Here is a 27,414-nt window from a genome sequence, read left to right as displayed (position 1 = left end):
TTCAGGCATCAGCTGGACACACTGTCAAACAGCAGAACTGGGTGGCCATTTGTGGTATTCTGATAAGTGCTATGTCCTTACCTTTTAGGGTTTTCCTGTGTCTTAAGATCATCTGCAGAGGTTTTTCTTCAAGTATGTAATTTTTTGGTTCATAGGATGGCATAGTGGTTCAGGTTCAGATTAATATTGGATTAGGGTGAAGGAGAGCCTGTACCTGACTTACCATGGGTTGATTTTCAGCCCATCATTTTCTTTCAGCCCAGACTAACTTCATTGTGAGATAAATTATAGTGCTTTAGACTGCCTCAGATTCATGAATACTTAATAAATCAATAAGCAAACAACAGAGTCTTCCTGATGTTGGCCACTTTGGCGCTGAATGTCCTTCCCAAGGAAGCTCACCTGATGTTCAGTTTGCTATCTTTTCAATGATTCAATTTTCAATTCAAACAACGATTTGTTTCCATTTCATGGACATTTGAAATGTTCCAGTATTAAAAATTGAGCAATATGTTTTATCATTCTTATTCATTCAGTTTCCGTGACTTATGTATCTTATGCTTATTGCTATGCATATTGGTTTCATGATGTGTTGAATTGTATTGTTGTGTTGTGATTTGTGATGTTGTTATTATAATTATAGTCTTATTTACTGAAGTTTGAGAAATGAAAAAGATGCCCCCAGGGTAATTGCAGGGACTCAAAGTTTGTCTCAGGCACTGTGTTATAATGGCAGCTTCTGAAATCTCATAGCAGCACTGCTGTCTTCTTTCTCTTCACTCAGAAAGCAGTCTCATCTGACACTGTGTATGCGAGGAATAAACAACAGGCAGAGAAGAAAGGGAAAAGCTGAGCTGTGCTGCCTGATGCGGCTTCATCCTGGAGCCAATCCTGTTAATAAGACAGAAAGATGTAGCCCAAGACAACTACAGAAATGTTACCTCCTCATGCACAGTTAGACAATTGGAAGCACCGCACATATTTTCACTTTCCTCCTTTGTCAAATGTTAGAATGCCTGGTGCCACATGGCCTCGTGGGCTCTCCCTTTCCTGCCTCTTAATTGAGGTTAAGAAAGAAACTAGTCTGGGTTTGTTTATCACTCCATGTTCAAATCACATTCTCCAGACAAATTTTCTAATCAAAGTTTGTTGCACATTAAGATTTGGTATGAGGAATTGCCACTGTGAGAAATGATACAGCAACCTTAATTACTCTGGAAAGTGACATGTGCTTGTGTCTTTGCAGGGGTGTGTTTGGAACAGCATGCTTGTTAGAAATAAAGTATATAAAATAACATCACTTTTGCTTATCGTAAAATTATTATCTTGAGTGGAAAGCTCTGTAAACGTGTTCAACTATTTTAGGAAGTTTTTTAATGAAATAAGCAGTATAAGTTTTACCTGTCTTTATTAAAGTTCCTTGTATTTGTTCTTTTCTTTTCTTTTCTTTTTTTCAAATTGTGTGCCAAGGTGACAGACAACAGCATTGGAAAGTGGAGTAGAGAATAGGCTATAGTGAGAGCGCTTTGTGTTTTTCAGGCCACAAACAATCCTTGGAAGGTCAAGTATTGAACATGACTACAATAATTCTAAATCAGCCTTCTGAGCCATCAAATCACATCAAACTCACCCAGATGGGAACAAGCCTAAAGGTATAAGTGTGACATTTTCATTCTCTGCAGTCTAAATCCTTGCACATATCAGACTGTCAAAGAGGAGAACAATTGGGGATTAACTTCTAATAGCTATGCCTGCTTCCACAGACTCCATAACAAAAGAAGTAGGCTTACATTTTTATTTCAGTTTATTGATTGACTTCCTGATTTTCTATTTTTCTCCATCTCTGATCAGGCCAGTTTCTGACTCAAATGTCTTAACTTTTGTTCTGAAGTCAAGTCTGTGCAATAAATTCCAAATATGACAGCATGGTCTAGTCAAGTGGTATGTAATGTAACTATATTTTTCTCTGATGAGGGCTTTTTCCTGGATATTTGGAAGCAGCTCTGGATTTTGCAAACTGAGGGAAAATATGGCTAGCATTGACAATAATCCAGTGCATGTTTCCTGCAAAAGACAAAAGAGAGGGAGAGAGGGAGAGAGGGAGAGGGAGATACCATGCAATGTTTCACAGAAATGAATTCCTTGTTGCCATTACTTTTATTGGCATTTATATTTATCACTGTTTTATTCAGGAAGTTTTAGAGAAGGTACAGAATCAAATTCTATAGGCTGTCACCCAATCATGTTTGTAAGATGCTATGTTCTCTGTGTCTAAGGACCCAATTTTTCTAATTATAATATTTTTTAATAAATAGTATAAATAGTTGTTGGATGGTTTTTGATGTTGAACTACTCATACACAATCCAATATTATTCAGTCAGGATGTTGAACTTTATACTGTTTGCTAATCATCACACAAATTGGATTGTCAAAGAGAACAATTGGGGACTAATTTGGAATAGCTGTACCTGCTTCTACATATTTTAAAACAATAGATATTGGTTTACATTTGTAGAATCAGCTCTAGAATAGCGGTATGAGTACCATTGTGCCAAAACAATTACAGTATTTCTAATAATCCCATCCCCAGAAGCACTTAACTTCTTAATCTACTGAAGATGCATAACCTGAGGCCCCACAGCCACAATGACCCCCAAAAGCTTTGAATGCAGCCATCACACCCTCCCAAAGTTGCTCTCAAATTATCTGAAATGTGAGTTTGCAAGAGGCAGCTATTAAATATATAGGAAATATCATATTAACAATATTTATATAATTTCAATTAAATTTAAATGTACAAAGGAATTAAATCAGATTTAGGATTTGTGCAGCCCTGGCAAGTCATCTAAAAACCAAATGCAGAGTTGGGCATCCCTTCTTAACTGCTTTAGAGACCACTCTTCTTTTCAGAGTGATGCTTGAAAGTACTCCAAGTAATATTTTGATATATTACCTATAGTAGCTGTGTTATACTCAAAGTATGAATAGGACAAAGGTGTTTTCTCCCTGCCCCCTCTCCAACATTTGCATTAATCCATTCAAGCACCACACAGCCTATAACAGAGTTTTGTTCTGCATACCTTCAGTTAGAAGTATATTGTGTAAACATCATTCTGTAAAGATCTGGGGTAAACTTAACTTGGACTGTTCTCACCCAATGGCATATATAAGAATACCATACAATGCTCTCATATGTGGGATGAAGATGGTTCCTGCCTTTGACTGATTTAAAATATCAGCATTCGCCTGTCGCTGATGGCAACCCCCTTTTCCCCCCTTCTAGTGAACATCCTTTCCCAGAGATGGCCTAAGCACTTTTGCTGTCTTTAGGTGTCCACAGGATATGGGTGATACAACATGCATTGTGATGCAATGATGCAAATGCCATGACTTGCATAATTGCATTAGATGTCAGGACATGAGTTCTAAATAGCAAGGTTTGCATTGTGGCATCATGGCACACATTTCACCATCACATTTAGTAGTGAATGATTATGACCAGCCTGGTTGTCTTTTCATATCACAGAGTTTTCAAGACAGATTCCTTGGGTTTGTGCCAAAATCTCTTAATTTGCTTCATAAATGAAATTAGTAGATTATATCCCTTGATGCCTAAATCAAGATTGAATTGGTAACGTCTTACCAAAGTTTCTTGGCTTACAAGAATTGACTGATTACTAGTTGGTTGCTGATCACACCTGAAAAAACATATTCCTCATATGGCTTTTTACTGCAATCAGTCAACAATATTCATTGATTTGGAAAGTTCTTTGCATGAACTTGCATAATGTTATAAAATTGGGTTGAACTTTGGCAATGAAAATAGTTTCTGGTGATGTCCTGATTGGCCAAGTAGAATATGTGCAGAAGAGCCAGCAGTACAAAGTTCTTATGCAATTGTGCTTGATATTTTTCCAGATGTTGTTATATCTTTTTCTCCAATGAAACAATATTTGAAGAGCACTAAAAAGAGATAACAAGAGGAAAAAGTGCTTTAGATGTTATGGCTCTTTTCTGCATTTCTCTATTTAAAAGCTCAGATGTAAAACTGATGATCTGTTCATTGTAGTTTTTAAAAACTGCATGGTTCAAACAAATTGTTATTGAGTGTTGCACTGCCATAGTGAAACTTCCAATAATCTAAAACAAATTAATTTCTCAACAAGTGTTTGTTTACTGTCTATCCTCTTACATCTAAAATCTGTTGATTTATCGATAACTTCAATCTTCAAGCACTTTACTAACCAGCCCCTTATTGATAGACTATAAGCATCTTCCCAGTTCTGAGCACATTCTTTCCTTTCAACAATTAATATATTCATAATTAATTATTTTAGAACTTTTGGAATGTTATCTTCTGTTTAAATAAGTTGATCAGTAAATTGACTCAGTAAACTGACTCAGCCTTACAAATTAGTAATGGCCCTACAAATTTGACTATATAGTGGATGCGTAAGGCACTCCAATTTTCATTCCTTTGAAAGCAATTTGAAGCTGACCTGTGACTGTCTCCACTTCTGCTGACTTTGAAATGTGAATAACAGATTAGATAATCAGTGCCAATAGCAGAATGCAAAAAGAAAAAAGAAAGAAAAAGATTCCTTTCCCTTGAACTATTACAGTTCCTGGAGCAACAACAAGCAAAAACGGAAATAAAACAAATTACTAGCTTTCTTTCTTCCTTCCTCTGAAATTTATGAACAGAGTCCACAGGACTCTGGATCTGTTGTGACATTTGTCTGACTGGTGTGTGTGTGCAGGGGGGGGAGGGGGGAAGGGATGGGAATTAGAGTGATTGCTATGAGGAAGACCTACTAGCCTACCTTCTGCTTTCGCTAAAACCAGGCAGTTTTCACCACAGCTTCAGACTTGTGTATTGCGACTGCAGCAGGCATGTGTGAATGCAAATTGGATTGATCCAGATTCTTTTCATTGTTTCCTATTCCCTACAGACAGGGATCAACTAGGTGAAGTGAGGAAGGAAGAAATTGATAAGAAATGTTTGCTTTCCTCCTCTTATTCAGCAAGTACTTTTTCCCCTTAGTTGACTGTCCTGAAAAGGAGAAATATTCTAAATTGAAGTTCTTGCAAGAAGAAAAAATAATGGTTGTCTTGAGGTCAGGAGAAGAAGGTGGGTAAGATGGGAGTTCCCTGGGGAAATCAGCAAGTTTAGTGCAAAAGGAAGCTGCTAGGGTTTATTGTGGTTTCAAATATACCACTGAGCTGAAAACAGGATCAGTTCTTGAACACAGGTGATGTTGTGGGATCACAGAGGTCTGGAGTTGTTTTCAGACTGGTCCGGAATCCTTTTGGGGAGGTGTCAAAACATTGGGGAAAGTGATTGTTGACTAGAGACATGAATAATACAGCAGTGCAAACCTTCAAGGAGATGCTTTCACTTTTAATAAAGTTTTTCTCAAAGTTGTTTTCTAAAGCAATATGGCCTCCTCACTTCCAAGTGTGCTCCCAGATCAAACGTTTCCAGAACATCTGATCAGACTCACATGCAATGAATGAAGTCAACACATGTCAAGACTTGTGAGTTAGTAGAAGCAGGCGGGGCATGTCAGGAGTGTGAAAGCATAATGTTTGGGCTATCTCTGGCATCCAAGGTCAAGCTGCAAAGCTGTTGGACACATCTGCACAGAAGTGAATGAACTGGCACGAGAAAGGGGGGCTGCACACCAAGACCAAGGCAAGCAGCCACATTGCTTCCCTTTGTGCTGCTCCACAGCTCCCCTTCCATTTCCCTCAGAACAGCATTTGCAAATGCCAGGGAATGCTAAGAAGACTCTCTCCAGAATCTCCTCTTAGAATGCCTTATCTCTTGCAAAAGCTAGAAAAGTGTCTCTGCAGAACCTCTTCCTGCTTTTCCAAGTGACTGAGAAAGTAAGAGATAATCCAGAATGATTTGTCAAGGCAAATAATATTGCCTTTTTTGCTTTGATGAAGAGAATCACATCATCTCTTGCAATGTGAAACCTTCCCTAAGACAAATGAAAGTCATCTTGCACCAGTCTGATGAAAAGCCAAATGGGGAAATATATATCAAATTGTAGTCTAGAAAAAAACAGTTATGCTGGTCCAGAATCCAATCCTGATTTAATATACTAACCAGCTTTAAACCAGACTTTTCATTTTCAGACTTAACAGGGTTCTTCAATTGAAGAAAACTAGGAGCTCTCTGCATCAAAGCCAGGAGAAGGAATGCGGAGGGCAAAGAGACAACATATAAACACAACATTTTTTTCTCACTTTATAAATCATGATTGATGAAACCTGAACTGTTGTAACTGAACTTGCCCAAAAGGGCTAGAATAGAGAGTAATGTCTTCCTCTGCTTTGCATTTTACGGCTATGGTGGTGAGATGCTTCACATGTTTTATTGATTTGACTTGTATATGTGCCAGATTGCTGTGGTTTAATTGAAAGAGACAACATAAGAATACACCAATTTCAGACACTCAACCATCTGAGCTATTTTTCTTAAAGATAATTGAAGCTGGTTTCTGCATTTCAGGAATCTCCTGAAGACAATTGTCTTGTGTAGAAAAGAAAGAAGAACTTAGTTTATTTTATTATTTTTGTAGGTTTGAGCCCTTCAGAGCACATGAAACTCAAAGCACAGCTAGTGCTGCTTCTTATTGTGCCACTGAAGCTGAGAATACCACTTGACATTTCTACATATTTGACGCCTGTAGAGGGACAACTATTCTAATGCTATTATTGTCTCCAAAATTAAGTCATGTTTACACAGCATTACAAATGAGTTAATAAAGTTGATGGATGCCAACACCTTCAACATATACATAATAATTACTGCGCATGAACAACAGGCCACAGACAAGGAACCAAAATGTGTAGGAAACCTGATATTGCAAGTTTGCTAATCACATGAATTATCACATTTTAGATTCTAGAATTAATACCCTTCCCAGAGATAGCAGACTTTTAGGCAGCAATAGGTTTTACTTCAACATGTCATAAATAGCACTCCCACACAGTAGGACCCACTTGTTTAAGTTACGGACTAGCCAGTCTTATTTTGATAGCAACAATTCACAATGCATAAGAAGCTCTTGCTTTTAGGCTTTATTACATCACTGAAGTGCAAGGACACTACTCATGTTTCCTTGCACTTGTTTTGCCATGTATCTGAACCAGGACTGCAACAAAGCAATTCCCAGTGTGTTTTGCTTTTAGTTGTTTAATGAAGTGAAATAGAGATACATGGCTATAATTGTTCTATAAATCAGTAGAATAATCTTGTAATGAGCTTTTATTTAATAATGTTACAGATCTGAATTATAATCATCCTTGGGGAAAAAATTGTACTTCTTAGATTTGCTTTGATAAAGGGGAGATGATAGCAATTTATAAATTGCTGTAAATGAATCATGTTGTAGGGTAAGTGGATGAAAGTACTTTTTCCCTCCCTCCTGATTCTAAAATAAAAGAGCACAGTCTATGAAAGACTTGGGTATAGATCATTAAACTGTTGTCTACTAAGCTGCAGATCACCAAGTTGTTACTAAATTCTAATTTTTAATGTGGCAGAAGGGAAAAATTATTAAATACATGAGTGGGTAAGATGAATCATATTAACTATATTTAATTTTAATCAAATGTAAGTGTAAATAGAGTAAAATCAACTTGCCTTTTGTCTTGGCCCATCCATAACTTTTGAAGCATGGACTTCAGCATATCTCACCAAGGGCAAGGGCAATATTTGACACAGAAATAATAAAAGAATAAGGTTAGAAAGGATATTGGAGGTCCTTTCATCTACCTCCTCTGCCTAGGGCAGGCATTCTCAGACCATCCCATACCAAATGGCTGTCCAATCTTTGTTTGAAGACCTCCAATGATAGAGCACCCACAATTCTAGGAGGCAGCTTGTTCCATTGCTTAATAGCTCTTAATAGGTCAAGAAAGTCCTCCTTATTTTGAGATTGGATCTCTTTATAAAGCTTCCACCCATTTGTTCTTTTTTACCCTTGCGCACTATGCAGAATAAATGACAGCCCTTCAAGTATTGAAGATTTCTATCGTAACTCCTCTTAGCCTTCTTTTCTTTCAGCTAAACATACTCATGCTTTTAACCATGCTTCATAGGATTTAGTCTCCAAGCCACTTCTGTCTTTGCTGCTCTTCTCTGTACCCTTTCCAGTTTATCAATATTCTTGTATTGTGGCAACCAAAACTGAACACAGTATTCCAGATGTAGTCTGAGCAGTGCAGCATAGAATGGAACAATCCAGCCCAAGTAGGCATTGGCTTTTTTGGCAGCTTCAGCACACTGCTGGCCCATGCTTAATCTGTGATCTACCAGGACATCCAAATCCTTCTCACGGTAATGTGAACCAGCTACCACATATCTTGTACCTGTTTGTCTGTTTTTTCCTAACTAAGTGCAGAACTTTGCATTTCTTACCACTGAACAGCATTTTGTTGAATAGGCGGCAGTTATCAAGACTATCAGGATCTTTTTGAACCTTGAGCCTGTCTTAATGGGGTGTTAACATACCTCCCCACACACATTTTGGGTTGCCTGTAATAGTTGTGCACACTTGATCTAGAAGTTTGGATCAGCAAGAATAGGGGCATTGGTGGGATGGGGCTCAAAAAAGTCAAGTTAGTGGCCCCAACCCTGCAACTGAAGCCCTGCTTCTTTTTTAAATGTGCCATGTAGATAACACATCTAAAAAATAAAGGTTGGTACTTTGATCATGCGGTCACAACCACCATCTCAACTTTTTCGACCACCTGCAGATGTCCCTGGCATTAAACCAGGCAAAAGAAAGCACTTTTTTCATTGATGTATAATTAATTATCTTTTGGAATTCTTTGCCACAAGATGTAGAAATGGCAAGTGGTTTGAATAGCATTAAAAGAGGAATAGACAAATTTCTAGGGGATGAATCTCTCTCTCTCTCAAAAAAAAAAAAAAATCTATTATAGCTTCAATCAAATCTTTTTGGATATTGACCAGCACAAGTTAACATAAAAGTGATACAAATTATAGCCATTCCAGTGATAAGAATCAAATCTATGAATTATAAAATATGAAAGACACTTAAAAGCTAGCATTACAAACACAGAGCTATGGCATTCTAACACAAATATGTATGTATGTTTGTATGTATGTATGTATGTATACTGTGCAGAAATTCTGATTAATATTCATACTAAAACTCTGAACTGAAATACAATATAGGATATAAAACTGAATAATAAAATGACCAAATAACTAAAATTAAACAACTGTAGTATGCATGTGTAAAAAAAAAATAGGAATAGTCCTCATCTGATCTACTGTCACTTGCTAACATCCAATTCTTCATGGGTTTTACATAGTCCTCCCACAAACATGGTGACTTTGTTATAGAGAGATTATAGCCCAAGAATGTTAAATGGACATACCTTTGACCTGTGCAGCTTGTTAATCTTGAGTCTTGGGGAAACAACAGCACTTTGAATGTCTCTAACATTAACCCTGAAGAAGAACTTTTTATTTATTTATTTATAAATCTATTCACTGCCCATCTCCCCCTCATGGGGGACTCTGGGTGGTTTACAATAAAATGCAGTTAAAACTTGCTTGATAGACTTAACTTTCAGGCTCACAAGAACATAATTGTTTGGTATGGGATATCCCTGTAGCTTCCTCAAAACAGCCAAAAACAGGCAATTATAGTGTAGTAAAGAAAAAGCCTTTCAAAGTTCTAATCCTGAAAATTTAAGAATACTGTAATGTTTCCACTTCTTTTTTCCCAGCTTAAAGCACCATACAGCTGACCATGCTGGAATACCAGTTTCTCCAGATAAATCAGCACATTCTCCATGGTTTGTCTTGTGCTTTATGTATAGTGAGAGCAAAGCATGACTGTATCAGGAACTGGGTTCACTGAAGACAGACATCTTCACCTGATAAATTGAGTGTAATTCTTGGAATCATGACAATGTCATTTTTGAATGCACCAATGTTTAACTTTGCTACAATGAGATTCTTGTGGAGCTCTTCCATTATCATCCACATTCCATTGCAAAGCCTTGGAAGATCCAACTTCCTCATTAAAATGGTGGGAGATCCTTTCTTTAATTCCAGCTTATGTGGTGGCAACCTAGAGAGTTCAAGTGAATCAAGGAATTCTGCAATAGGTTCATCATTGCTGTATAAATTGAGGAGTTCATTAGGTAGAGGCTGCAAATTGCCTATCCTGACTTTTCCCTTCATACAGCAGAAATTGGCAGTTTCTCCAGGGAATAGGAAGGCATGACAGTGAGGGCAGACTTTGGCCATTGCATCAACATCAGCAGCTATTGTATACCCTTGACTGAAGATTGGTACACTCCTATCTAGGATGGTCATCCTCTTCTACCAAGCAGGCAGCTTCAGGAGGGATGCACATGGAGCAGTGAGGGAGGAAAGGGACACCCGCCTAGACAACCAGATCAGCCAAATCAACCCTGGAGAACAATGGGGTGACAGATGTCACAGTCAGATCGCCCTCATAGCCAACATCAGCAGAAATATCACACTGTGAGTCATGCATTTTCCCTTGTTCTTTCTCTGTTGAGGTCTTGTCACTGAAGGTGGGTATTGTGTTGAGGAACTCTTGAAGTAATTATTGTCTGCCACATATTCTTGAGTTGATCTTCCCTTTCCTTCTCCGTCTCTTCTTGTCTCCTCACTCTGTGGCTTTCGGTGTCATTCTGGCGAAGTGTAGCCCTTTCATCCTCCATTTGTTCATATCTTTTGCTATTTGTTCTTCATCTCTGATCCTGGAGACGTGCAGTTCACTGCTCCTTTGTTCTTTCCTCTCTGCTCCTTCTGTGCCTCTTGTTGTCGTTCTAGAGATATGCATGCTTCTCCTCCTCTGTTTCTCCTACTCTCATGTCATTTGTCCTTACTGTTTAATCCAGGAGTTGTGCAGCCCTGGCTTCATCTGATTCTTGTTCTCTCCTCCTCCTTGCTGTTTCCCAACATTTGGTGTCCCTCTCTTTCCACATGTCATAATTAGGCTGACAATTTATTTTTATTTTTTTTAACCACAATGCTGTATGGTGCTGTCATCACCTCAGAGAGTTCACACTTCCTGCTGGCTTCCCCATTGACTTGTGGGAAGCTGGCAGGGAGTGTTAGAAATGACAATCACATGACTGCAGCTAACCATGGCTGTGTGGCAGCATGGCGGTGCTGAAGCAGCCACAACTTTTTCCATATTTCAATTCTACAGGAGTAATGGGTTCTGGATTTTGGACACATTCTTTAAGTTAGCCCATTTGTATGGGCTAACTTAAAGAATGTTGGTTCAAAAATCGTTGCCCTATGATATACCATTTTATCCAATTACAAACAGAAAAACAAGAGAGTTTTAGTAGTATATAGATTTTTTAAGGGACATTAGCCAGGTTTAAATTCTTTTGCTGTATATTAAGATTCATTAGTCACTTAGAGTCACAAATGGAAATTAACAGCATATAATTTTTTAAAATCAATCAATCAATCAATCAGTCAATCAGTCAATCCAATCATTTAAATAAATTATAACAATTTCACATTTTGGATTATGTAATTTAGTGTTGTACCCAATTAGAAGTGTTTGACTTTACATGATACATTTTGCTTCAGATTATCATGCTTGGGAATTCAAATTCCTATGGATATGTAAAATCTTCCTGGAAAATACAAGAAATGCTGATCAGCACATGAAGTTATCAAATGGGAACACACCAACAGGCTTTTTAGAAAGAAGATGAATATAACTTGAAGATGATTATGCATGTATATGTGTGTGGCACATAATTAACAAATTGAAAAAATAGAAAACTTCTATTCAAATACTCTAGGAAAATAACACCAGTCACAAATGTTAAATATCTGTTTTCTTTTTCTTTGTTTACTCATGCATTTATTCAACACTTGCTATAGCAGTTTATCTAAAATTAGGTTCAAAGTAATTTAGGCAGCCATACTCTGTGTGAGAGATTCCATAGAAGGCTTTAAATCATAGTGACAGCCAGTAGGACTTGCTGAAAGGAAAGCATTTCTGAAGGAGTGACAGAATAACAATAGGAAAACCTTAAAAGTACAATGCCTCCATGTTTGAGAAATTAGCCAACCTACACAAATTGTAGCTTTACATTAGGCTCCTTAGTAATAATGAAGCTGCACGGCGGCATGCCTTCCTCTATTCCAGTGTATTACTTGAAAGCAGGAATCACTGAATCCTCTTACGGGTTTGATAATTGTCTCTCTTTTCCAAACTCTCCCTTCTGGCTGTTTGAAAGAAGCAATTACTGTATTTTACTCATTTTAATGTTGTTTTGCAGGATTGTTATTTCCAGTTCCCAATATTATCCCTGTGTGGTAAAAGGATATTTTGATGCTTGACATGGAGTGATAAGTGCTACACTCTTTCTCAGGTCAAAGTTTATGATATTCACTGCCCACCAGCTTTAAAAAAAAAATCAGCAAGATGTCTGAATGGTCAGTTTCCCTAGAGGGAACAGTCAGTGTTTATTTAACTAACAATATGCCACTCCTGGTCCGCAAAAAGTTGTTTCATTCTGTCTATTATTTTGTATTGTGCTTTATTGACTTATCATACCTTACTTTGTAGTACCCAGAGAACCTTTGCTACAGAACAGTTTAGCACTATAATAAACACACAAAAATAGATCTAGCTGTATCTTGGCTCCAAATCCAGTTGGATATTGCCCTTTTATTATCACTGTCACCTCTTTCTCCTCTTCCAAATCTCTATGTTGTTGTTTTTCAAATTCTTCTTAAGCTGCTTTATCTTTCTCTCTGTTAGTCTTTTCTCCTGCCGGCTCAGTCAAAGGCTCTGTTTCATTGCCCAGAATTTGGCATTCAAACTGAAACCCTCAAAGACCCAGGGTAACAGAATTTCACTTTGAGGATAAAACTGCTTGTCTTTATACCAACCTAAATGTTGCTTATGATACAATACATACTAAGCTGTCCAACGTACTGTTTGGTCCGTTGTGTGGAATGGCTTCTGGTCTGCGAGACCTTAGGCTTATCACATGCTCTGCTGAGCTTTGCCTGTCATGATTCACTCAGGGTAACAGAATGGTGGATCCAAGAAGCATGGATGGAGTGGTGCCATTAGCCTTAAAGAATAAAAAGTTTTCTGTAATCCTGAGGAAACTTTCCCTCAATCCAGGAGATTGTGCCAACTATAATCCAGTAATAAGCAGCCTTATTACTCCCTGGAAGCAAGGTCAAGTGATAGCTGTGCAACTGCAGTTGTTCTGGAGAACACCAATTATCTTGATTTTTTTCAGACTTAATTCTAGCCTGGTTTGGGAATATAATCAGCCATAGTCACCCTGTGTGATGCCCTTCTGTGGAAGACAGGAAGTTTGTTTCTGTTGATCCTGATTGATTTAGGTTTTTTTTTTAATGCGAATTTTATTAAGTTTCAAGCAAAGATAAAAGCTACAGAAAATAAAAAAAAACTACAAAGAAAAAAACTAAAAAGGAGTGAAAGCACAAGAATTTTTTTTTTCAAAGTTACAAAGAAGTATGACTTCTGACTTTTAACAGCAAGGATATACAAAAATTTTCCATAGTCAATCCCTTACTCTATATTAAACCAAAATCACATTATTTCTATAAATCATTCCACATTGGCACATTATAAAAATCACTAAGTACAGTTTCTCCCTCCCCTTATATTAAAAGACAAAAAGGAAAAGAAAAAAATCATATAAACCTCTTAAACAACTTCCCCCCAAAGATAACATCTATTTAATTATTATATTCCTACTACTATTCTATACACTTTTGTCTACTATAATAAAGATCAAACTAAAAAGCACATAAATTGTCTGCCATTATACTTAGTAATACAACAGTTTTAATGATCTTAATCTTAATAAACCCAAAACCTTCCAAGTAGGGTTTTATACCTTATTTATCTTAATCCTAATAATTAAAGATAAATGAAATCAGCCAAACCTTAAAAGCAATGCAGATAAATATTCTTAAACCCTTATCCTACTTCAAAATAAACTAGAGCATTTACATATCCCCACAATGTGCCCAGAGCTTTTTTCTTACAGAAATCAAACAGCCTAACTGCCCCCCTGAAAAATGACTTCTGACTTCTCTTCAGGAAACCTCCCATACATAATAACCCCTTCTGTTTCATGGCATTCCACCAGAAAATCAATTTCAGTTGTGGCCTGCAACTCACTCTCTCCCTTAAATTTCTCCAATTCGACTATCCAATCTTCATCCAGCATTTCAATAGAAATCCTGATCTCAATCTTAGAAGAAACATTTCTGTCACTGTGAAAATCCTCAGTTTCATCCACATCATCCCCAACCAGCTGACACATTTTAGACCTCATATTTTCCACAATGTCCTGAATGTCTTGCACAAAAACTTGGTAGGAGTCAGAAAGAATCTGTTTAAAATCTTGGTGGAAGTTAGAGAAAATCTGTTTAAAATCCTCCATGTCTCATTCAGTAGATTATGGTAATGCCTAGGAACTTAACCAGCGAAAGTCGAAGATATGGAAGAGTTCCAGAGTACATTTCAGAAGCGGAAGTGAGATATGCAGCCTGTTCCCAAGGGAAAGGGGAAGCAGAAAGCTGAAGGTTCAAATCAGCTGATTCAACATGTAGGAAAATGCTAATATCTTCAAATTTAGTACAAAAATAATAACGTGGAGACAATTATTTACTCTCAATCATCCTTTATATTTTGGGGGGAAAACAAGATCCAAAATTTGAAAAGATTTTTTTAAAAAAGTAATCCCCAACATAACAATATACACCAAGAGAGCCAGCTTCTCCTTGCTGTAGAAAGCCTCTCGTAGGGTACACATACTTAAAATAAATATAAATTCGGTGATTTAGAAATGGGGTGGCTGGTCTTAGTGTCTCTTTAAGGCTACAGCATGGCTTGGAAAATGGTGATGTCCCAGTCTTCTGGCTAGCTCTTACCAGTTAAATGTGAAACAATGTTTGTGATCTTCTGGCTGCAAGCAGCCATCCAGAAGGCAGATGGGATGATTCCTGGTGTTTTCCTTTATCCAGAGAATAAAGGAAATCCTGCCTGAGCCTGAAAAAACTGCTGCATTGTCAGTTCTGCCCTCTGAGCCTGTGGGCACAGCTGTTCAGTCCGTTAGGTCCCCACCGGCAGTCCTTGACTGAGGTTTTTGATACTGTTGACAATGGTACCCTTCTGGGTTTTCTCTATGAGATGGGAATTAAAAGCACTATGATATAGTAGAGTTACTCTTATTTGTAGGAACAATCTTAGATGGTGGCATTGGGGGGTTGGGTCTTGGCTTTCTGGTAGCTCTGCTATAAGCTACTACCTGTATAAGATTCTTTCTTGTCTCCAGTGATACACAAAGCTATTAGGCAATTGTTAGAAGTTTGGGGGAAGGTATCTATTGATACTTAGCTTTACTTTCCATATAGCTACATCAGGATAGGCTGTACATGTTCTTAACCAATTTCTGGCTGCAGTGATGGGGTAGATGAGGATGAGTTGTGGTTTCTGTGAGGAGGAACTGGATGTGTTACCTGTTTCCAATGTGCTTATTCCAGAACATGTTGATCAGATTTGTGAGGTGGGGCACCTGGCTGTGAATATTATTCTCTCTTGAAGTAACTGCACAGGCTGCCAATTAGCTAGCAAGCCATGTTCAGGTGATTTATTTTTTGTTTTTTATGAATATGTCCCTGTAGAACTTGAGATCAAGATATCTGACAAACTGCCTTGCCATTATAGACTTGATCTATCACTAAGATCAGGGAAGGTCCTTTATTGACATTGGCAGAATGACATCTTGTGGTACTTGCAAGTGGGCCATCTCTGTGGTAGTGCTTACACTCTCTAATGCTTTCCCCCCAAAACACATGAGTAACATCTATCTGTGAAAGAGGAATGAATGGGTCCTATTTTATTTTATTTTATTTTATTTTATTTTTATTTTATTTTATTTCTCTCCCTTTATATTTTCTTTCCAGTGTGAATGCTATTTTTGTACTGATTCTAACTTTGAAACGATTATTTTATTGTAAAATGCTTCAAGTTTTACAACATCATTGCTACTCCTATTATTCTTCCTTCCACTGAATTGGCTTTTTCCCTTTTTCTCCCATAATTTATTTATAATTCTCATGTAGCAAGGATTCTCTTTTGCTATTTATTAAGCTGTATAAACTTCACAAATCCAAATTTAATTGATTGGGCTTGCAACTGTCCTTTCACTGATGCAAAGGGTCTAGCTGTGAGTAGAACAATCTTCATTTCTGTCAGTTACATATTGCATGTGTAAATGCATTTCTTTCAGTGATTAAAAACTGTGCCTGTATCTATGCTGAGTTTTAAGAAACTCTATTATCATCACATTCTACAAAAATTTGGCAAAAGAATGTGTACAACTCTCCAACAGCATTATGTTTTAGATTTAGACTACTGTTCAAAGCAATTAGAAATAGTCTTTGAACTATTTGGGAAAACAGACATAGAATGCATATTTTTTTCCTTGGGGATATTGATCTGCTTCTGCATCTTCAAATCAATCTCCTCTCTCTTTAATGCATAGAAAAGGAAAATGGGATTTAAAGTGGGAAAAGGAAATAAAAGGCAAACATTCAAGTTTGCCTCAAGAATGGTTTGCAATATCTATTTCTGAATTTTGCTATTTTTTTTTTATTTTCATCTGAATTTGTATAGTTAAGTATAGATTGATTTGTGACTTTTTTCTTTGGTATTACATATAATGGATTAAACAGTGAGCAACCTTGTCATTTCAAAAATGATGGATTAAGGGACAGAGCGGTAACACTAGAAAGAAATTATTAAATGGCTCATTGGATTGGACCTTTATTCCTTCCTCAGCATTTTTTTCCTGGCAAATAGTAAGTGTTTTGCTGACATGGATCCTGAAAACCAGATGCTGAGATCAGTCCTACGGGTGGAAAATTTGCACTGTGGTCATATAAACCAACCTTATTTTCAGGAAAAATAAATAAAAATAAAATAAAGGTTTCTGTCTTTATATTTTCGTACTACCCTTGGGGGTGGGGAACAATGTTTGGATGTTAAGCAGATGGTAACAATTAGCTTAAAAAAGAAAGTGAAGTCAGAGGAGGCAAATATACAATTACTGTTCATGCTGGGAAGTCCGTGAGCAATAAATTGGAAAAAGAATTTCCATAGGTCTGATGTGCAGTCATAGAATCAGTGGGTAATTGGCTCTAGAATTTGTTATTTTGAGTCAACATTTAAAACTGTCCCCATGAATGAATAAAACTAAGAAGTACAACATTTTTAAAAAATGAACAATGATCTTTACTATACTATGCTACCTGTATTTATTTATCAAATTTATATGGCTGCCCATCTTACAAGAAGTGACTTTGGGCAGCATACAAAAGTTAAGTAAAACAATAAATATATACAAATAATCATTATTAAAAACATAAATCAGCCATTATTAAAATAGAAACCACCAGGCACAGGAGAGAGTAAATATTAACCATAGTGATGGAGCCATCTTTGAATGTCACTGGTCCCCTGGGGCCCCAGGCCTGATGACATAGCCAGATCTTGAGGGACTTATGGAGCATTAACAGGGATGGAACTAACCTCACTTCAGGGGGTAAAAGGTTTCCCTTGACATAAAGTCCAGTCGTGTCCGACTCTAGGGGGCGGTGCTCATCTCCGTTTCTAAGCTGTTAGAGCCAGCGTTGTCCGTAGACACTTCTGGGTCATGTGGCCAGCATGACGACACGGAACGCCGTTACCTTCCCGCCGAAGCGGTACCTATTGATCTACTCACAGTTGCATGTTTTCGAACTGCTAGGTGAGCAGGAGCTGGGACTAGCAACGGGAGCTCACCCCGCCACGCAGTTTCGAACCGCCGACCTTCCGATTGACAGCTCAGCGGTTTAACCCGCAGCGCCACCGCATCCCTCTTAACCTCACTTCAAGGGGGAGAATATTCCATAAGGTGGTCACCATGCCAGAGAAGGCAGGCTTCCTGGGAACCGCCAAGTGTAAGTCCCTAGCAGATGGGACCCAAAGCATACCCTCTCTGCCAGATCTAATGGGATGGGCTGATGTAATCAGGGAGAGGCAGTCCTTCAGATCACCCAGTCCCATGCCATGAAGGGCTTTAAAGGTGAAAACCAGAACCTTGAATTGGACCTGGAAGCTAACTGGCAACCAATGCAGCTTGTGGAACAGAGGTGTGACATGTACTGTTCTGGAAGCACACATAACTGCCCTCACTGCTGCATTCTGCACCGGCAGTATAATGCTATCTTCATTTCTAGGAACCTTTCCACATAAAGGAGTTTTAGCAATACCAGAATGCTTCGTTTATTTCAAATGTCATTTCTGTTGCATTTCTTCCTGTACACAAAGACTTTCCTCCAGGAAAGTGATCCAGCTGTAGGATCAATGTATCTTTCTATTGGGTTGTTGTTCTTGTTATTATTACTTCATTTCCTGTCTTTTATTTTGTACAATTCAAGATAATGCACCTAACCTCCTATTTCCCCACAACAATAATCTTGTGAGGTGGGTTGGGATGACAAAGAGTGACTTGCCCAATATCACCCAGCCAACTTTCATGCCTAAGGAAGAACTAGAACTTACAGTCTCCTAGTTTCTAATTTTTCCAGATCCTCCAATTTTCTCCACAGCATTCTAATTCTTCTGTTTCTTTATTATTGTCCACAGAGGTAATTTGGGATAGTAAGTGGCCTAGTACTCTCCTGTTTTACCAGGAGCTGATTTAACATTGCCAACATCAATTCCTTGACGTTCTTTCAAAGATCATCTGAAAAACACTGACCAACTTCTCAAGGCTATATACTGCTCTCTCCATTCCTATGCAGTTAGATTGCTTTGCTTACAAAAGGCTTGTACTGTGTTCAGAGAAGACTGATGGATGAAGAGTGGGGACGAAAAACCTTGTCTCCTGTTTGCTTCTCATTTTTTTTTAAAAAAAACCCTCAAATGATCTTCGTGAACATCTAGCTGTGCATGCACACAACTTGCTCAATTGACAGAGAGATCTTGCAAAGGCAAGAAAACAGTTTTCATGGATTGGTTAGATATAGACTAATAAAGATACATGCTTTGCTGACTGACATTTGTCCTCAGGTTCAGACAAAACAAGCAAGATGAAGCTCAGGTTAGTAACATGGCAGACACAGAACAATGCTGAAATGTTTCTGTTTGAATCTGCTATAGCAAGAACTGAGAAAAATTTGGAGACATTCCTGCAAAAAACAGCCTAGGAAAGAAATGTTCTTTATATTACCTATCCTAATTGCTTAAATCATCATTGCCCATCAATTTGATGATGCCATGAGAGCACAAAATGAAAGAAAATGTGGCAATGGGAGAAGAGTAAAAGAAGACTTAGCAATAATGTTTCCTTCTATTTTTTCACATTGTTATGCATTTAGGTTCAAACACAGTTTCTTTTATATCAGTACAAAGATTTTTTAAGGCTTTTTCAATCACAAAATTGTGTTTTAGCATATATTTCTGCAGAGTACAGAGTAGCAATGTCATAGCCATACAACAGAAGAGACTCCACAGAATAAACCTCATAGATACTGTTACCAGATATCTGAACAGGCAGACACAGATAATTGGAAAGGAGGACAAATGGGGGAAAAGGAGGACACACTAATTGTTTAACTTTCTTGGTATCTGTAATAAAAATTACTGTGAAAAACTGCAAAAAAAAAAAAAAAGGAATTAGGCCTACATGTGTATGAAATCACTTTTTCCAGCATCTGAAAAACAGGTTTTTCAATCACAATACTTTCCAACAAATCTTTATTTTCAAGAATACAGTATAAGCTAGCAATAATATAGAATTGATGGTGACACACTTTTCAAATTTCACCCAAAAAAATTATGACAAGTCATCTACAGATTACAGTGTTCATAGATCTGAAGAGGCTGGATTGAAATGGATTGCTAGAATTAGGAAATAAATTAAATAATATAAATCTAGGCTGTCAAGTCTTTCAATGGATGAGAGAAAGAAAGAAGCAGACACAAACGTTTGAATGACTACTATTGTGAAAACAGTCCAATTTTTTTTAAAAAAAATACACAATTGATCACTTGGATTAAAATAGCAGTATTTTCAAAAGAGAAGTTTTAATTTCCAGTTCTTCTTTCTTTGGGAAAAATCTTTTATGCATTATTAAATTAAAATATTAAACATTAATACAACAGAATGTAAGAAGTCCAAAGGATACTTTCCACTGTAGTATAAAAGCATCCCGTTGGCTGGAGAATCCAACATTACCTTAAATGTTTCTAATCAGATTTAATACTAGCATCATCTTTTAACTAAAAAAGACTTATTTTCACTAATAAAAGAATGATCAGCAAGTGCTAAGTAAATTCAAAGAAATTGTTTGAAGATATTATGAATGTTAATAAACTATAATTGGGCCTTATTTCAAAAGAAAGACATTACATACATTAGTATTCTTGCATTAAAATCTGGCATTGACTTTGGGAATAGATTGATTATGTATGTTAAATTTGCTGTATATCAATACATTCATTTCCTTTACCAAGGCGAAAGTTTACATTGTAGGAGTGAAAATTAATGCAAGAATAATGCATTGTTCTATCTGTCAAGGCTGTTAGCAATGATTGTTGAATGTTGCTTAGCATCTTCCTGGCTTTATTGTAAAGATGTTTTTTGGGGGTATCATTTTACAGCTGACTGGAAGATACATGCTTATACAGGTTTGGTTGCCTGGTGAAATCCATCATCTGCTCTTTCATATTGATCTCAATATTCCCCTGGCTTGTCTAAAATAAGACCCAGAAAATGTCATGACTATTAAGAATCTTCAAGTTATAGGTGAAAATAAATGCAATGTACACACATCTTGCATTATTCACTTCATATATGCCCCAGGATATATCTATAAGACATTATAATATAAAACTATTTTGAAAGAAGAGAGAAGAGTGAGAAAACATATTCCATCTCCTCTATCAAGCCATTAGGTTTTAAACAGGCTTCAATTTTATTAAAATGTTAGAATTGGGTCAGGGATTTCCACAGTTCTTAATACCAATAACTAAGGTATCAGGTGTGGCCAACAGAAAAATAGCAAAGCATCTGCCTTTCCCAGTCTCCCTCTTGTCATATTCTAGTTTCTTTTTAATGGTAATTGGCACATTGCTTAGATGAGTTCGAATATAAAGAATTCTATCTCATCTCCTAATGGCTGCAATGTTCGATATTTTGCTGCTATGGTTTCATGCTCAACACAACGCTAAACCAAATGAAGTGAAAGTAGTATTTGTTCTAGGAAGGGCTTGGAAAGAAGCCTCTAAACTTTAAAGAATCTCACATTGCTATAAACATGTCAGGCTTTCTAAAACTTAACAAGAAGAAACCTCTAAGCCACTTCATAAAATTTATAAAGTGCATATATCATCTGTCTCCTGGGCAAATTGTGTGACTTTTCCTATAGATTTTTTTAATTAAAAAAAATATGCATTTAAGTTTGCCAGATGAAAAAAAATCTACCTCTAAAAGTGGAACAGTTAAACAAAATGGGCCTTCCTGGTTTCATTTATCCATATAATCTGATAGGGCACAGAACTTTACGGTTAGAAGAGTGTCATATGCTGAGGAAGCCAGTTGTAAGAGATTCAGTAACCATGAAGGTAGAATTTCTTGTGATGATTCAGACTAATCATTATTACCTCAGGCATGCCTGCTTAATGACTCGCTGAAGCCTCAGAAATCAGCAGTAGATGCCTGTTATTTTCTTGATCTATAGAGTGCCTGCTCTTACCTTCTTTCTGGTTTGGGATAGGAGTGCAGACTGCATAATAATGTAATTACTTTTGTAATAAGAAAATACCCAGGTAAGAAAAAATAGCATACATTTTCTCTGGCATATACAACATTTAGCGTTACTCTTTATAAACTATGGCTACAATTAGCAAAGGAGCAGAAGCTCAACCACACAATGTAAATTAGTCAATATGTAGTTTTCTAAAAGTGAAATAAAAATCTTAACAGTAAATTTCTAAACTTAACACCCATATAATTAGGTTCTTAGGGACTGCCTATGTTCATCTCTGAAATCATGTGTTTTCACTTTGCCTACATAGCCTGGATCCAAAAAGTTTTCCAAAGCCTTGATTTTGTCATTTATCTCCTAAATAGGTGGCACAAACTGGCCTTAAATAAAACAGCCAAACCCAAACATCCTATATATAATCCCAATCTATTTATTTATACAAGTTGCAGAGATATCTTAGATGATAGCTAGTTGCTAGCCTCAGAAGTACTGTAAATCCCATAATAGGTCTGATAAACAATTCTCTGTGTATCTATTCAAAAATATATTCCAGAAAGTCTGGTGGGGCTAATTCCAAAAAAAGTGGGGGCGAGGGTGGGATTTCAGTCTCACTAAGGTACGTGTAGAATAAAATCTTTTTAAAAATCCCTAATTTTCATAAATTGCAGAATAATCCTGAGAGGTCCATGAAGCAAAGATGCAGTGGATCTCCTTTCTAAACCCAGCCAGCTTATGTTTCTTTGGGAAGAAGGAGGAAATTTCATCCAAGGATCCAAACCTTGTGGATCATTGAGTTGTCAATTTCCTTTCCTGCAGCAACTATAAATCTTTCAAAGCTGGCAAAGTTTGATCAGCCCAAATCTTCATTTTCCTTTGCTGCTACAGAACATCGTGCTCTGGTCCATTCAAATAGTTATATACCAACATGCTACTTTTAGATTGTCATACTTGGGCTTTTGCTGGATTATTGCTCCAATATCTCGGATCAAAGCATCCTATTTTGTTATAGGGAATTCAGCCCAGCTTGCTAGAACGGCTAGGAACACTTCATAGTCATATTGGTTTAGGCTGAAACCCAGGTTCTGTTTTGTAGTTGGCTATTTGTCCTTTATGACTAAGCTACCTTAAAATGGCAATCATTTTATGGTAATGCCTATATAGATTTTTAGATTTCTGATTGTGTTTACAGACATCAAGAGAATGGAGGTGCCTGATTTATGGTCATTTTCTGAAACTGGAAGTAGGTACTTTTACTAAAATTTGAAAAATATTTCCAACCCAAGTAAATGATCATGCATACATATTTACTAGCTTTGTCTAGCAGGGACTAAGAGTTTGAGAAATAAAGGAGTCATGCAGTCAGTTTCTTGAGCCTTTCAATTTGAATTATTCTGCAGGTGTGGGTTGGCTTTGGTGGGTATGCAATCTGTGGTAAATGTGTCCTCCAGCTCTATTACTTAAATAATTAAATATGTTTGGGAGAAATTGTATCTCAACATATCAAATTATATAATAACAAATAATCTCTCAGAAACAAGACCAGTGACTTCTTACCACAAGGAGACCTTGAGGCATACTGTTTGATCCTTACCTGCCCAATTTCCCCTTTCGCTCATATAGTTATATGAGTCCCATTACATGCAATATTTATTTTACTTAACCCCTAAAGTTCCTACAGTGGAAATCCATTAGACATGAGTACAATTTTAAACTTGTTCAGTGTACAATTTTATATTAGTCTACTCCAAAGTAAATCTATAAAAATTCAATGAGATTTACTGTTAGGCAAATCATTTTACTAGCAGAAGGATTCAAATTTATAAATTAAAGTAGCATCCTTAATAAACTAGATTTTTATTTATTTCATAATTTATTGCTTATGCTGCTGCTGATTCAAGAAGGCACAGTAACTCTTTGATAAAAACTTGATCAATATTTAGGTAAAGCACTGAATACAATTTTAGCAGTCTTTATGGTGTCATTACCATGCCCCAAGCCCTGCTGTGCTGCCTCATTGTGACAGAGGGGTGGTGTCCTGAAAGGAATGAACAAAGAATGCTGTATGCTAAGAGTATATATTCCCAGCAGGGTCAATCAAGGTGTTAAAGTCATCCCAGCTGCCCAGCAGGCACTTATACTGGGCAGCAGCAATATAGGAGGATGCTGGGGGCAGTGACAAAGGTATCAATTCATAGTGCTTGGGAGAAGGCAGTGGAAATCACTCCTGTATTTTTATCAAGAAAACCACATGGATAGAAAATACAAAATAATTGACAATATAGTGGTGGATGATGAGCCCCTCAGGTAGCTATTGAGTTACAGCTAGGATTTTTTTGGAGTACTAATGGTGTTTATGATGTGCCTAGATTAAAACCTTTGGGATGTCTAGTTCCTGATGTTACCATACAGAAAAAGAAAATCTGAAGACAGAATTATAGTGGGAAAATGGAACTTAAGAAGCATGAGCACAGGAAAGCTCACCACAGTAAAAGATGGAATAAATCAACTTCACATTGACATCTTAGGCACCAGCTACTTGAAATGGACAGGAAATGGCACTTTTAGTCAGAAGATCACACTATTTACTACTTTGAACAAGAAAAGCAAGGAGAAACAGTATTGTTTTGTAGTTAGCAAGAACAGTACTTGGTTACAATGAAATCAGTTACTGAATAATATCAATTAAATATTGTGAGCAACAGTTTAATATGACAATCACCCAGGTTTATGCTCTAACCACTGATGCAGATGAAGAGGAGATAAATGGATGTTATGATCCAGTTCGGTCTGAAATTTACAGAACATGCAAGAATTTGGAGATTGGAATCCAAAATTAGAAACATTAAAGAAGAAAATGTAGATGGATTGTATGGGTTAGGAAATCAAAATGTAGCAGGAGACTGATTTGTCAATCTGCTACTTTAATGATTTCTTCATTGCTAACATAGTTTTCAATAAAAATGATTCCTGTATACTTGGACATCACCAGATAGAAATCAAATTGTCTATATTATTGCTGAAAGGAGGTACAGGAAGCCAGTTACAGCACCAAAGATTGTGGAACTGATCACAAATTGCTCATGTGCAAGTTCCAAGTTAAGCTAAAGAAGAAAGCCAACCAATTTCCACAATATGATCTTGATCACTTATTTATTTATTTATTTATTTATTTCTCATATTTCTGTACTGCCCATCTCGCAAGCAACTCTGGGCAGTTTATAATACAGTTAAAATAACAAGAGATTAAAAACAAATAAAAACAAATACATCATAGGAATATAAATATTAAAAATTAAAAATATTTAAAATTTATATAAAATATAAATTTATCGGGACCACATCACAATGCCAACTACCCCCATGATTGACTATCCTCCCTCCTACCCCAAGCAAGGTGGCAAAGCCATGTTTTCACTCCCTTTCAGAAGGCAAGGTCCATAGCATGTGCTCTCTGTCTGACTGGAAGGGATAGGTCAATACAATGGGGGTGAGGTGGTATACTCACCACTTTCAAGGAGAACATCAAGAATTGCTTTAAAGTCTTAACCTCATTGATAAAGAACCAGAGGAACAGTAGAATGAACTTAGAGAAGTTGTTAAGGATGGGTGTGTAGAGCAGTGTTTTTGAACCCCATCAACTTTAAGTTGTATGGACTTCAGCTCCCAAAATTCCCCAGCCAGCAGCTGGCTGGGTTTCTTGGAGTTGAAGTCCACACATCTTAAAGTTGTTGAGGTTGAGAAACACTGGTGTAGAGACTGCCAGAGATAAAGAACCAGAAGAAAGCAAACTGGATGTCAAAACAAACCATGAAAATTGCCAAGATGAGAAGCCAAAGCCAACAAAAATCTCAGGCAGAAACTTAACAAAGGGTTTCAGAGAGCTGTTAGAAGAGCTGATTAGATAGAGATACATTATAAACTTTCCATATAGAAGTTTATATGTTATAAACTTTTATATGAAGGCTTATACATCATTATAAGCTTTCACAAAAGCTTCATGAACAATCAGATCTGATTCAGATTATTTATATTGGCTTGAACTATTAATTCAAAAGAGTCAACATTATCTGAGGATGAGGTGCTATGTTCATTCAATTTTTATTACTTTTCTAGATCCCAAAAGTTATAGTCAGGTATAACTTTTTTGTTTTCCCCTGATTTCTAGATAATCTAAAACAAAAAAAATATTTGTACATTTATATTATGTTACAAGTTCTCTTTCATTATAAAAAACATTTTGCAGCTTCTTGTCAGTCTCTGCCAAACTCCTTATTCCCACATCCCCTTGGTTGGACATCCATTCCATTTATGTTTTAAAAGGTTTGTCATTTGCACATCTTCCCCAGTTGTAATCTATATATCTAGTTTCCAGAAGATTGATTTATGGATATGAACTCAATATAATGAATGACATCTACCTAGATCCCCAAAGTAATATGTTTTGATCATTGTAGAGAGCACTACCGGTAATATCTGCATACAGCATACTAAACAACAGGCAATAAAGTTTCTGTACATTTTAGCTGACAGTTATAAGGCATATAAAAGGGGAGATAGCTAGAAATTGCTCTATTTGTTGGTGGTTCATGCTTGCCAAACTTCAGTAAAGAAATAGAAAGTCTGCATTTTAACTTTCTATTTCTTTACTGGCATTTTCCTGGTTTTCATGTTACCACCTATATATGAGCATTATATACTGTATACTGTCCTTGACATTGTCCTTTGGGAGTTTCTTTTTTTCTTTTGGCTTTTACTGTACTATATTTTTGCCTGATTAACATTAGAAGCATTTTAAAATAATATCTTATTTCGAGTTTCTCAAAGCTTTGATACAAATTGTTGATTAAAAGCCAGTTCGATTAAATTTCCAAACTGAATTAATTTTCTGAATCAGATCAAAACAATGATCCAAACTAAATCAAATTGGATTGGAGCTGATTTACACAGCCTTAATTTTAATCATGAATACTTAACTTTTCTTTTTTATTATTTTATAGAATTTTTTTTTAAAATCATAACAAATGCAACCTAGGGATATGAGATTTGGGCTGCAAAAATCTGGGTGACTGCTAGATGGCAGTAGAGAAACTCTTTGCTGCCATCTAGAGGCTTCCCAAGTTTTTCAAGCTAACATTTAGTAGTCCTGAAGAAATCACACGTATAAAATAGATTTTGGAGATGCTATTTATATTATCAATTTTATTTTATAAATTTGAATTTTTTTTTTCTGGAAAATATGCCACTGGTCACTTTTATACTCTGCCTCTCAACCAGTAAAGACTGGGGTAGTGAAAGCAATTTATCTTTAATCAGGCAGGACACAATATTGAAAGGCAGAAGGTAATTTGAATTGTTCAGAAGCACCGGGAACTAAATCACCATTGACATTTTTAAAACATGGCCCAATATCTTTTAAAGGAATGAGCATCACCCCATCTCTGCAGATATTGGCAAATTCCCTGTGCTACATTTTATTAAATACAAGATCACCTGCCTTATTCTCTTATCTTCCTTTAATAGATTTTTTTGAACTCTACAGAGCTAT

The sequence above is a fragment of the Candoia aspera genome, chromosome 7, assembly GCF_035149785.1.
Source record: "Candoia aspera isolate rCanAsp1 chromosome 7, rCanAsp1.hap2, whole genome shotgun sequence".
Lineage (NCBI taxonomy): Eukaryota > Metazoa > Chordata > Lepidosauria > Squamata > Boidae > Candoia > Candoia aspera.
Note: the sequence above shows the minus strand (reverse complement) of the source record.